At 44.8% G+C, this 14,099-nt stretch overlaps 1 protein-coding gene across 2 annotated transcripts in view; it reads right to left on the bottom strand.

Annotated features, from left to right (window-relative positions):
• Positions 1-13,180, bottom strand: part of TMEM200B (transmembrane protein 200B) — a 34,561-nt gene extending 21,381 nt beyond the window's left edge. Inside the window, exons 1-2 of one of the 2 annotated variants that reach the window (XM_070949725.1) lie at positions 13,133-13,180; positions 12,294-12,405 (exon numbers count right to left, since the gene is read on the bottom strand). The gene's annotated coding sequence lies outside the window, so the exon portion shown is untranslated. Of the gene's footprint in view, positions 1-12,293; positions 12,407-13,132 lie in introns of those variants that run through there. The other variant, XM_070949728.1, reaches the window with a different exon arrangement.
• Positions 13,181-14,099: the final 919 nt, after the last annotated feature.

Genomic DNA, 14,099 nt, shown 5'->3' with positions numbered 1-14,099 from the left:
GTCACCATACACATTGAGAAGGAGTGGTGACACCACACAATACAGAACCCTTTCTAATCCCCCTTGGCCTTTTACAAATGCCACTGTTTGAGCCTTAAGACCATTAGGTCTTTTCCTAAAGCAGTTGCTGAAATGTTTAGTTGAAGGTGACCTCAACAAACTCTACGTGCTCCAATTCATATGTTGTGTTTTAAATCCCAAACCCTGCATAGCTCTGTTTTTTTCCAAAGTGGACCTTCCAGAATCTTAAAAGGAAATCCCTGCTCAGGAACCAATCATAAAACAAAATATGCAGTTGTATCTCATAGATCCACTGCCGTCTTGTCTTGTCTTGTCTTGTCTTGTCTTGTCTTGTCTTGTCTTGTCTTGTCTTGTCTTGTCTTGTCTTGTCTTGTCTTGTCTTGTCTTGTCTTGTCTTGTCTTGTCTTGTCTTTCTTCTTCTTCTTCTTCTTCTTCTTCTTCTTCTTCTTCTTCTTCTTCTTCTTCTTCTTCTTCTTCTTCTCCTTCTCCTTCTCCTTCTCCTCCTCCTCCTCCTCCTCCTCCTCCTCCTCCTCCACCACCACCACCACCACCACCACAGAAGCTGCAGAACAACCTTTTGCAAGCTGGTTGGGAAATTCTGCGAGATGAAGTTCACACAACTTAAAGTTGCCAAGGTTCAGAAACACACCGGACCAAAGATGGCCATCATGATGATATATACTTAATACTGCAAAATGAACAAGAATGCATCTGCTTTAACGGTAACAACTCTAGAATAGGAACACCGACAACGTATTCAGATCCAGCCCTTGCTCTCTGGCATTTCTGTGCTGAAGCATTGTTGGTGACACTATCTTCTTTATGGAGTTGGATTCCAGCCACAAGTCATCACACAACTGCACTCAGCTCTGAGTCAGAGATGGACTGGAGGAATCGGGTGGGAGAAGAAAGGAAGACTGCCTTAGGGTTCTGGAAATACCTGGGCTCAGCTCCCTTTGCTTTCCATCTTTGACACCTTCTGCAAGATTTTTTAAGTAACCTCATTCTGGAAACCTGTACATACAGTTAGCCCTCAACTTATGACTAATGATTACAGCAGTAAGCTTATAGCAGGGGTGGGTTCTACTTACCTTTACTACCGGTTCGCATCATGCCTGCGCACGCTCTTCTATGCATGCTCAGAAGCGTCTGCGCATGCGCAGATCACCTATGATGACGTCCGGGTCAGTGGGCAGAGCCTCCCGCCGGTTTTACTACCGGTTCGTGCGAACCGGTCTGAACCAGGGGCAACCCACCACTGGCTTATAGTAGTTAAGTCATTCCAGTCATTAAATGGGTCATCACGTAACCAACCCGATTTTACAACAATTTTTGTGGCAGTTATTAAATCATCTCCACGGTTGTTAAGAAAACGCATTGTCCGGAATGAGCATCTTTTTTGCTAGAAATCAGAAATAAATGTCGGTTTCCAGCAAATAAAAATAAAAATAAAAATGTAAATTGCGGCGCCATCACTGTGGGATGTACAAACCACCATAAATGTGAGCTGGCTGTCGAATGTCCAAAATGCGATCACGTGACCAGAAGGGCAACTATCACAACTATCCAAGTTGTAGGTACCTTTTTTTGGGGGGGGGGGGTCTGTGATGACTTCGAACAGTTGCTAAGTGAGATGTCATAAGAGCCGAGGACTATCTATACAGAAATGCATTTCCAATAGCTGGTAGAATGCCCTGGTCTTTACAACATCAGCTACACACTTGGCAATCCTGGCAATAGAGCTGTACAGTCATGCCAAAAGCAAGCAGCTGGAGAACTCGCAGCTTGAATCAGAAACCAAACAGAAAAACCCAATCCTGATCACCAACCCAATTCTTAACCTTTCTTTCTGCTTGTGTAAAGCTGCCAAGTCCCCCCAGCATCTCAGTTTCTGCTTTCCCAGGGCTGCCTTTCTCAAGGCAGGGCACTCCAGATGTTTTGCAACTGCCATTCCTTACAATACCCAGCACATTTCCTATTACACTGTAACTGCCTCATCTGGAAGCAATCAAAGTTGAGAAGGTTGATCTACGCAAGGACCCAGTTCAATCCATGCTTAGTTTTTCTCCATCCAGTCTTACCTCCGTCCGTTCTCCCTCTTGATAAAAATGTGATCAGCTGTGATCCATTCAGAGTTTGACCTCTTTCTGAGTCCAGGTCCACCCGCTGAAGACATACCTAGCTACAGTATCTCCTGGACTAAGCTTCTGAAGCCTGCAAATGTAATAACTCTGAAATTTTCTGGAGCTTTGCCAGATTCCTGCTAGCAGAACTGAAGCCAAGGAAGAGAAATGTTCGTGTGTGACTTTGTGTGTGCCTCCCCGAACATATGTGTGCATGTGGCTTTTAAAAATAGAATTCCCTTTCATTGGAAGCTATACGGGGGAATCATTCTATGCCAGCTTCAGGTCTGCTATAGATTACACACCAGTTTGGCTGTTGGGGACCTCCGATTGAGAGATCTCCACTCCTTCTAGAGGCCCCCTGGTGAACCCTCGAGATGACTCCTCGTGTCTAATTCTGTCACTAGACTTCTGAATACCAGAAAGGGCCACATTGCAAATCCAAGCTGAAGACTGGGGGAATTACAATGTCAGGTTCCCAACTTCCTATGCCAGCAAATCTCTCAGCCAATCTGAAGAGGGGGAACATCCATTAGGCCTAGCACCTCTGGTTCCACCATTGTGTTTTGAAGATTGCAGCTGAGAAGGAAAGATCCTTCTTAAAATATACCTTTAAAAAGGCACTCTGATCTCAATGGGGTTTGTGTATTTCCTTCCTTCCCTCCTTCCTTCCTTTCCTTCCTTCTCACTTTCTCCTTCCTTTCCCCCTCTTTCTGCCTTCCTTCTCTCTTTCTCCTTCCTTCCTTCCTTTTCACTTTCTCCTTCCTTTCCCCCTCTTTCTGCCTTCCTTCTCTCTCCTTCCTTCTCACTTTCTCCTTCCTTTCCCCCTCTTTCCTCCTTCCTTCTCTCTCCTTCCTTCCTTCTCACTTTCTCCTTTCTTTCCCTCTTTCTGCCTTCCTTCTTTCTCCTTCCTTCCTTCCTTTTCACTTTCTCCTTCCTTTCCCCCTCTTTCTGCCTTCCTTCTCTCTTTCTCTTTCCTTCCTTCCTTCCCACTTTCTCCTTCCTTCCTTCCTTCCATCCATCCATCCATCCATCCATCCATCCATCCATCCATCCATCCCATTTTAAGACAACTGAAATAATTTCTTCCCAAGCCTGAATGCAGACCGTAAAAACTTTTCTTTCAGACTTCACCTTTCTGAACGCTGATGACGCAATTCCCATTCACATATTGCCTATATATAAGATGCACTGATGATTGATTCCAAAACAATTTTTTTTTTAATTTGATTTATATGCCGCCCTTCTCCGAAGACTCAGGGCGGCTTACAATGTGTTAAGCAATAGCCTTCATCCTTTTGTATATTTATACAAAGTCAGCTTATTGCCCCCACAACAGGGTCCTCAATTTACCTACCTTAGAAAGGATGGAAGGCTGAGTCAACCTTGAGCCTTGGCGAGATTCGAACCCTGCAGTAATTGCAGGCAGCTGGTCTTAATAACCAGCTTAATAACAGCGTGCCTTAAACCCCTGTACTACCAAAACAATGCAGGGACAACAGTGTGATCAGGCAAATGCTGCCATCACATACTTGCACCCCCATATCTAATGCAAGTATGTACACCACGGTATTGGTGTGGACACAACATTCTGCATGGGTTGCCACCTGTTGTGCCCCAAACACCTACACAGAAATGTATATCTAATAGAAAGTTGCTCGTAAAAAATGAGTGTTTCTAAAAAGTTTCCAAAACTGCTTCAGTTGGGAAAAAAAATGGAAGCGAATCAATTTCTTACTCATTACATATGACATAACATCTCCTGGATCCAGAATTGAAATTCAATTTCAGTTTTTTTTTTTTTGGTTTTTTTTTTTTTGCAGGACTCCAATTTTACTGGAGTGGTGCCATCTCACCTTTACACAACTGCCTACCTTAAATATTGCTGGGTTTAAATATTGCTGGATGTTTACAAGCACCCATTTCAAAACCCTTCCTTCTGTTATCACAAGAAGATACTTTAATACAGGTTTATTCCAACTTGCTGCCTCTTTCCTTACGGCATGGAAGAAATAAAATTATTGCCCACAAGCTATTACACTGCAGTTTTTATCTGGGTTGACATCCACGTTTATTTTATTTTTTCCTTTTCTAGCAACAATTCCAGGGCAGTCAGATGATTACTACGTGGCTGTCCTATTAGCCTACAAAAACTTGCAGGTCATTAATAAATGTCTCTAACATTTGCTACTTAGCTTCAAGAATGCGACAGAAGATACTTCCCAAAGATCAAGGTCTAATCTTATAAAGTTGGCTTGAGTTTTGTTTTGTTTTTTGCCCTTCTCTGTATGTTTGTTTGTTTGCCTGTCTGGCTTCAGGCCACAGTAAAAATTGATCAAAGCATATGCAATTAACATGGAGCAAAATACCGGCTCCTCCCAACCTCTTTTCTATGAAAGACCCGGCACACTCCGTACAATTGTGCCGATTGCTAATTACTGAGCTGCTTTCATTTCCCCAGACTGACACATGACTAATTAAACTCTGCTTTTCCACTGGATAATGAAACCACATTCTCCCCTAAGCAGGTGGTCATAAAACAGATTGGCTACCATCGTGCCCCCTTACTTTCAATTCAGAGGGATCCGGTTTCTACCAAGGCTGGAGAAACAAGACTCAAAAACCCTGGTCCTCTCACAATGCATCTTCAGACAGAAGGAGAAATTTCATAATACTCGGGACTTCTTTGATCAGCTAATGGGTAAATTACATATGAAATGACTAAGCAGTTCTTTGGAATATCTTAAAAGGATAAATCTGTGACAGACAATTTTGAAAGGTCTTATTATATTGGAAGAATGTGTTGAATTGTTATTGTAAGACAACAATGGGACCAACATCCTATTGATACTCATATATTAATACCATTTTATAATGCCTTGGTAAGACCACACTTGGAATACTGCATTCAGTTTTGGTCGCCACGATGTAAAAAAAGATGTGGAGACTCTAGAAAGAGTGCAGAGAAGAGCAACAAAGATGATTAGGGGACTGGAGGCTAAAACATATGAAGAACAGTTGCAGGAACTGGGTATGTCTAGTTTAATGAAAAGAAGGACTAGGGGAGACATGATAGCAGTCTTCCAATATCTCAGGGGTTGCCACAAAGAAGAGGGAGTCAAGCTATTCTCCAAAGCACCTGAGGGCAGGACAAGAAGCAATGGGTGGAAACTAATCAAGGAGAGAAGCAACTTAGAACTAAGGAGAAATTTCCTGACAGTGAGAACAATTAATCAGTGGAACAACTTGCCTCCAGAAGTTGTAAATGCTCCAACACTGGAAGTTTTTAAGATGTTGGATAACCATTTGTCTGGTGTAGGGTTTCCTGCCTAAACTGGGGGTTGGACTAAAAGACCACACCTAGAGTACTGCATCCAGTTTTGGTCACCACACTATAAAAAAGATGTTGAGACTCTAGAAAAAGTGCAGAGGACAGCAACCAGGATGATTAGGGGACTGGAGACTGAAACATATGAAGAACTGTTACAGGAACTAGGCATGGCTAGTCTAGTGAAGAGAAAAACCAGGGGAGACATGATAGCTATCTTCCAATACTAGAGGGGCTGCCACAGAGAGGAGTGGGGTCAAACTGTTTTCCAAAGCACCTGAAGGCCAGACAAGGAATAATGGATGGAAACTGACCAAGGAGAGATTCAATCTAGAAATGAGGAGGAACTTTCTGACAGTGAGAACAATCAACCAATGGAACAAAAGTTGCCTTCGGAAGTTGTGGGAGCTTCATCACTGGAGGCTTTCAAGAAAAGATTGGACTGCCATTTGTCAGAAATGGTGTAGGGTTTCCTGCTTGAGCAGGGGGTTGGACTAGATGACCTATAAGATCCCTTCCAACTCTGTTAATCTGTTAAAACCTCCAAGGTCCCTTGCAACTCTGTTATTCTATTCTATTAATATCCTAATGATATTAATTTGGTGATTGTTATCTGGCACTGGCAGATAAAGCCCTTCCCAAAGTCCCACAGCTGGGAAGCTACACAACAACTCCACAAAATCTTCCAGCTACTTATATAATTTTTCCCAATTTACTGCCCCTCCTAATGCGACTTCTGGCCATGCCACTTAGAAATTCTGGGAGCTGTAGTCTCAACAACATCTGGGAAAGACTGGGCTAGACTCATAGTCTCATTTCCAGATAGTTTCTCAAGTGATTTTGTAACAGTTTTCTGCACTCCCCTTCCACACTTTTATTACGGCGCAAACATCAAAATGAGAGGCGTCTCAAAACACAGTTCTGTGGCTTGGAGGGAAGTGATGCTTAAAAGCAAATTCTTCCTATGTTCAATTATACACAGAGCAACTAGATCTCAAAGAACCTGCCAGGATAAAGTTATGGAAAAAGAAAGGTTGATCCATCATCAGTTATTTTTATATTAATATGTCTGGGAATAGAACGGAAGAGAGAAACTATATATGGTTTGTTTAACAGATTCTTCCAAGTCTGGGAAAGAAACAAAAATAAAAATAGTTCACCTACTGGATCAAAATATGAATGCATAAGCATACTGAGAATTGCTGGATTGATTCCTTATTAAAAACATTATTCAAAATACCATCAACAAACAAATAAACATTGCATTAATAAAATAAAATAAAAGCTATACTAAAATAAGCAATTTTATACTTAGATAATAGCCGAAATTGCAAAGCCTAGCAAGCTCTAGTAATAAAAGTCAAGGAGGCAGAAAAAATGGGACAAAACTTAAATAGAAAGAAGACTAGATTAGTGATATGTGCAACAACTAGCCCTGGAATTGACAATTGTATTAAAGCGCTAAAGCGCTAAATATCTTCTGCATCAACAGTAAAGGATCGACAATCAAGAAATGCACCCCAGACTAAGACTTGATAGAACAGTCATAAGGCTGTGGAAAAGGTATTGAATGCTGGGGTGGGTTTATACATGCAAAGATCAGAATCGTGCAAGCCATGGCATTCCCTAGGACAGGGGTCTCCAACCTTGACAACTTTAAGCCTGGAGGACTTCAACACCCAGAATTCCTGGCCTATTGGCCTTGGAATTCTGGGAGTTGAAGTCCTCCAAGGCTTAAAGTTGCCAAGGTTGGAGACCCCTGCCCTAGGATACTCTATGGAAGTGAAAGTTGGACTTTGAAGAAGCAAGAGAGGAAGAGCGTTGCCGCTTTTGATCTTTTGGGTTGGAGAAGATTCGTGAGAATACATTAGACACCCAAGAAAAGAAACAACGGATCATCAAACATATGAGAGTTCTCACTCAAGGGCATAAATGACCAGGCTTAAATTTTCCTACTTTGGACACATTAGGAGAAGACCTGGCTCTCTGGAGAGGGTTCTAATGCTGGGGAAGATGGAAGGAAAGAGAAGAAGAGGATGACCAGAAGCCAGCTGGAAAAGACTCAAGTTTCAGTAGCAATGAGTAGACCAGTTAGGGAAAGATTGCCGTGAAGAAAATCTATCTATGTGGTCTCTTAAGAGTTGACAATCAGTTGATGGCACATAGTCAATCAAGCAATCAAATCTGAAGAAGCTCTAGTAAAGTCAAGAGGTGTCTTATTTTTGAGTAGGTTGCTACAGGGGTACTCTAAGCCATTTGATTAGCTTCATAATGAGCCAAATTTATATAACATTTGCATTGTATTTGTGTAACTCAAAAGTAATGTCTATTTTCCTTTTGGGGGGAGGAGACATTTCTAGGCACATTTATTCTAGAGTAAATTTGCTAGTTCTCACCGACATGATACTTCCTTTGGAGAAAATCCTAATCCAAGCAATTTGGTTAACACCCAGCAGCTTTAATTAGTTTAGGGGTTAATTAAAGGTTGCCAGATAATAAACCTGGGCGATATTATGCCCATGAAACCAGAGCTCCCTCTGGTTCAGCAAGAAGCAACTCTGTATGGTACTGGCTCTTGCTTATAAATAAACATCAACAGGGCTGATTGACATCTGAAGGATATATGTTCCCCAGTGATGCTTACTCTACGATTTCAGATTGAAATATGAAGGATATGCTCAGTGATGCTTACTCTACGAAGCAATTAGGCAACTGAAAAAAATATATAATTTCAATTAAACCCAAATAATGGAGATTGGTTCTAGAGTTTAGCAGCACAATGCTACAGACAAGGCAGTGGTGTGGTGCTTATAATAGTATCAACACCACAGTCCTAAAGGGGAGTGGAAGATCATCCGTGTTTCCCCGAAAATAAGACCCTGTCTTATAATTTTTTTGAAGCCTGAAATAAGTGCTTGGCCTTATTGCCATGCACTCAAAAGCCCGATTGGGTTTATTACAGGGGTGAAATCCAGCAGGTTCTGACAGGTTCTGGAGAACCGGTAGCGGAGATTTTGAGTAGTTCAGAGAACTGGCAAATACCACCTCTGGCTGGCCCCAGAGTAGGGTGGGAAGGGAGATTTTGCAATATCCTTCCCCCAGGAGTGGGGAGGGAATGGGATTTTGCAGTATCCTTCCCCTGCCATGCCCACCAAGCCACACCCACAGAACCGGTAGTAAAAAAAGTTGGATTTCACCACTGGCTTATTATCAGGGGATGTCTTATTTTGGGGGGAACAGGGTATGATGACAACCTCCTTGCTGTAGGCAAGGTTAGGATGGAAGACAACAGCCAGTGCAAAGATCGGGTGGAGAAGGGGTTGGGTTTACTATCTCCTTACCCGCTGTTCAGTTCTTTGAAAAATCTTCACACATTCTCTAATTTTGCACAATTCTGATGGGATGGACTACACATTCCACCAAACAACCCATACATATGTGCAGTGGTGGGATCCTGCCAGTTTAACAACCAGTTCAGTGATCGCACGCACACGCAGTTTAACTAAAACTTACTTTCCGCATTGCTGCTGGGGCGTAACACAGTTGAGGCACGGCAATCCGCTGTGCCACGCTAATCAGCTGAGAAGATATAGGTGAGTAAAGCGCAGGGGCGGGCGAGCAGGCCCACCTGATCGTCAGAGTGAACCGGTTCGCTCCCAGCTGATCGTTGGAGCTACCGGTTCGCCTGAACCGGTCTGAACCGGTAGACTCCCACCCTCGCATATGTGGGGCTGAAGAACACCAATAAGCCATTTCTCTACCTTGGCTCTTCATGGATACAAATGAATTGTTTTCCGTATCATCTAAGTTCATCTACTGTAGTACAGGTAGTCCTCGACTTACGACCACAATTGAGCCCAACATTTCTGTTGCTAAGTGAGACAAACCTTAAGTGAGCTATGTCCCATTTTGCAACCTTTCTTGTCCCAGTTGTTAAGCGCATCACTGCAGCTGTCAAGTTTGTAAAATGCTTGTTAAGTGAATCCAGCTTCCCTATTGACTTTGCTTGTCAGGAGGTCACAAAAGGGGATCACATGACACCCTCCCCGGGACACCGCAACGGTCATAAATATGAGTCACTTGCCAAGCATCTGAATTTTGATCATGTAACCATAGGGATACTGCAGTGGTCATAAGTGTGAAAAACAGTCATAAGTCACTTTTTTTCAGTGCCATTGTAACCAAAAAAGCACAACAAAGGATGTTCTTTCTGCGCCACCTCAGGAAGCTCAAACTGCCCAAGGAGCTGCTGACAAAAGTTTTACAGAGGAATTATTGAGTCTGTCATCTGCACCTCCATAACTGTCTGGTTTGGTTCTGCAACCCAACAAGACAGACACAGACTTCAGGGGATAATTAGAACTACAGAAAAAACCATTGCTACCAACCTGCCTTCCATTGAGGACCTGTATACTACACGAGTCAAAAAGAGGGCTGTGAAAATATTTACAGACCTTTCACATCCTGGATATAGATTGTTTCAACTCCTGCCCTCAGAATGATGCTATAGAGCACTGCACATCAGAACAACTAGACACAAGAACAGTTTTTCCCCGAACACCATCACTCTGCTAAACAAACAATTCCCATAACACTGTCAAACTATTCACTAAGTCTGCACTACTGTTACTATTAATCTGCTCATCGTTCCTATCACCCATCTCCTCCCACTTATGACTGTAATTTTGTTGCTTATATCCTTACGATTTATATTGATATTGTTTCCAGATTGCTTATTTCTACCCTATGACTATCATTATGTGTTGTACCTTATGATTCTTGATGAACGTATCTTTTCTTTTATGTACACTGAGAGGGGATGCACCAAAAACAAATTCCTTGTGTGTCCAATCACACTTGGCCAATAAAGAATTCGAATTCTGTTCTGTTCTGTTCTGTTCTGTTCTGTTCTGTTCTGTTCTGATTCTGTTCTATTCTATTCTATTCTATTCTATTCTATTCTATTCTATTCTATTCTATTCTATTCTATTCTATTCTATTCTTCTTTGAACTGCCCACTAAACAAACTGTTGTACGTCAAGGACTACCTGCGTTTTTAATCTGGTATTGATAATACTGTATCCACAACTTTTCAGAAGGCCATGGTTTGTTGAGTAAACTACTTTTTGAATCAAGGCAGTCTATTAGCCCAGATGGTGGGTGTTAATTTTAGAAGCTATATACATGAAACATGTATATTTTGAGCTATATATCCAAGTTGGGCAAAAGCAGACACCGACTTATTCTGTTTTATTCTTATTCATAAAACTCTTCTAAAAATACAGAAGGGGAGGAGGGAGGATCACATGTGCAGCTAATTTTACTCAGTTACTACTCAAGGCGCTCTTGAACCTTCACCCAGCACATCTATTCTGTCTTAGAGATTGTAAAGCCTCTCTCCCCACACTGAATTCCCTTTGATCAACCAGGACTGGCTGCTGGCCAAACGCCTTCTACTCACATTGCTTTCTCCTTTAATATCCTTGCCCAAGACACAACCTCCTCTTCCTCCTACTCCTCTAAAACCATCAAACTGTTCGAAGCACTTCTGAGCTCCCACCAGACTCATAAAAGTCCTTTAAAAACAACAGAAACTGTCCTGGAGCCAAACATCTGGATTTATGAATTTAAGTCCATCGTTACCGCTGCTCCAATTCTCCGTCAAAAGAGGAAAGCAGCAGGTTTTGATGGATTTAGGAATTTCACTCCCTCTTCCTGAAAACTCTAGAGAACAGCACAAGACAACAAATCTTACAGAAGGAAGATAGGGCAATTCCATGTTTTGTCTTCAGCTCTCTTAACCGTCTGAGTCAACGGACCAAAAAGCATGCAAGAATGCAAAAGATGTGCTTTAATTTATCAACTTCACAACTGAGATGCTGGGGCCACCGTAAATCCCAATTCCCTTTCTCTTTCATCTTTTTGTTTTGCCATTTATGGCACGCCTCCTGTAGGTTTACCCCAAATTAAGTGCATTTCATTTCTTTTTCCGAGTGCAACAGAATCTCAGCCTAAATCAAGGCAACAGGGTTTGTACTAAACCCCCAATTCCCAGATTGGCTTGCTTCCCACGACTATATTTTCAGGCCTCTCAATTTATGGAGGTTGTGGGAGACACAGTCACGTCTAGGAAAGGACAGGCCATCTCCTCAAGCACAAGTTAAAGGCTTTGCTCAGATGCCACTCGGAAGTTAAAAAGAACAGAACCACAGCGTTGGAAGGGACCTTGGAGGTCGTCTAGTCCAACCCCCTGCTCAAGCAGGAGACCCTATACCAGTGATGGCTAACCTTTTTGCCATGACATGCCAAAAGTCGGGGGAGTGCGCGTGCCCACCCCCGGTCTCCCCCCGCATTTGTCACACGATGGCACGGTGGGCCCAGTAAGCCCATTTTTTTGCCCTCCCCAGGCTCCAGAGCCTTTCTAGGACCCTGGGGAGGGCAAAAACGGCCTTCTCCATCCCTCTGGAGGCCCTCCGGAGGCTGGAAATGGCCCATTTGCCAACTTCCGGTGGACCTGGAAGGCCCGAAAATCCGCTGGTGGAGCTGAGCTCACGTGCCCACTAATACGGCTCTGTGTGCCACTTGTGGCATGTGTGCCATAGGTTCGCCATCATGGCCCTATACTGTTCCAGACAAGTGGCTGTCCAGACTCTTCTTAAAAGCCTCCAGTGTTGGGAGCACCCACAACCTCTGAAGGCAAGCCCTGCCACTGGTTAATTGGTCGGCATGCAAACAGCACCCAAGCCAGCAATCCTATTCCCCCACCCCAGTGCATGTTCTGGTGGGGGGGAGAGAGAAAATGCCTTTAAAAAACAACTTACCATCAGCAAGGGAGACATCCACCACATCAATTCCTCGTTGCCTGATGTTCTTGCTCACCCATCATTTTCTTTGCTCCTGCAACTGTACCTTCCCAGCTTGTTCTTGGGTCATCTGAAAAACAAGACAGCTCAGGAAAGGGGGGTTGCAACTGGCTAGGACCACAATTTCCAATCTTTGCCAAAGACCCGTTTGGTGGTGGAGGTGGTGGGAGACTTCTGAGCCGATCACAAGGTTCCTTGCAGGGCAGCAATTTACAAAGAGGTGTGCATGCGAAGTCGAAGTCACACCGACGTTCCCCAGGCACACGGTTGTCTTCGGTCTCACCTCGTGGCCTCCTTACCCCCACACAATATGCCCCAGATACCCCTGGAGGGGGGGGGGCGAGGTTCGTTGGTGTCCTTGCCTGCCATGATCCTTTTGAAAGGGCTCTTTGGGGGAAACGGCTGGAGAGTAGAGCTTCTGCCCCGCACTTGTGGCGCATCTGTTCCTCAAAGGCAATTTTAAGGGGAGATAGATATATTTCTTGAGTCTCTGAGCTGCGGGTCTTTTTGAACCCTTCTCCCCTCTGCGCTTTCTCAGCCGGAGGTCTCCCATCCCGTGGCCGAGTAAAAGAGGCGTGGGGGTGGGGGGCGCAGCGGGGCTGGAAACCACCCGATCCACCCACCCGTCCCAGAAGAAAGGGAGAAAAGATCGGCTGCAAAGCGGAGCAAACCCCGCCAGCCAGCTTTCCGCAAAACCGCGCCACGCGGTGCCAAAGGAAGTTGGAACGGAGCGCGCGTGGGGACCGAAGCCCCCTTTTTTTTACCCCCAACGACCACCCCCCACTCTCCGCAGTTACCTTCCGCCCCGCTCTCGGGCTCCCCACAGTCTCGACCGTCGCTCGGGGGGGCTTTTTCTTCTCCTCCCACCCGGCACAGAGGCGCCTTCTGGGCCGACCGCGGCTCGCCAAACGCCCGGGCGCTTTCCTCGCTTCCCCCTCCGTCTCCAAGATGGTCAGAACAGCGATCCCCCCTCCTCAAATTGGGGGGGGAGGGGGAAGGCGGTAAGAAAAAGTGGGGAGTGGGAGGGAAGGCGAGAGCGCCGCGTTGCAGCCCGCCTGATCCTGATCCTGATCCTGATCCTGTCTGGGAGCCAGGAGGGAACCCGCCTTGCCTTGCGCCGTCCTTTCCCTGGCGCGCAATTCGGCTCTCTTGCTCCTCCGCTTTGCTTTTTTGCGCCCAGCCTGGCTCCGCTCCGCTCTCCTCTTTGCAGTCGTGCGCCCAGTCCTGCTCGGGGACTGTACTTCCCTCTGTCTCCCCCCACCCCCCTCTCCTCCTCCCCCTCCCTCCCCTGCCACTCCCCCCGCGTCTCTCCCCCCCTCCCCATCCTGGAGTCAGGCTTGTTTGGAGCTACTTTGCCCAACAGGCTTGCAAGGAGGCGGGATGGGAGAGGAGAAGTGGGGGGGGGGGAAAGGCTGTGAATCGAAAGAGCCCGCTCAGCTTCCGGCTTCTCACTTTCTCTTTTTCTCACCAACTTGCCAGGGGAAAGTTTTTTTTTTTTTTTTAATTTGATTTATATGCCGCCCTTCTCCGGAGACTCAGGGCGGCTTACAATGCGTTAAGCAATAGCCTTCATTCTTTTGTATATTTATACAAAGTCAGCTTATTGCCCCCACAAACTGGGTCCTCATTTTACCTACCTTAGAAAGGATGGAAGGCTGAGTCGACCTTGAGCCTGGTGAGATTTGAACCTGCAGTAATTGCAGGCAGCTGATGTTAATAACAGTGCTTTAGTCTGCTGCGCCACCAGGGCTACACCAAGTTATC

This window comes from Pituophis catenifer, unplaced genomic scaffold, assembly GCF_029215685.1.
Source record: "Pituophis catenifer annectens isolate HBS135680 unplaced genomic scaffold, rPitCat1.0.hap2 SCAF_9, whole genome shotgun sequence".
Lineage (NCBI taxonomy): Eukaryota > Metazoa > Chordata > Lepidosauria > Squamata > Colubridae > Pituophis > Pituophis catenifer.
This window is presented reverse-complemented; position numbering and strand designations above follow the sequence as displayed.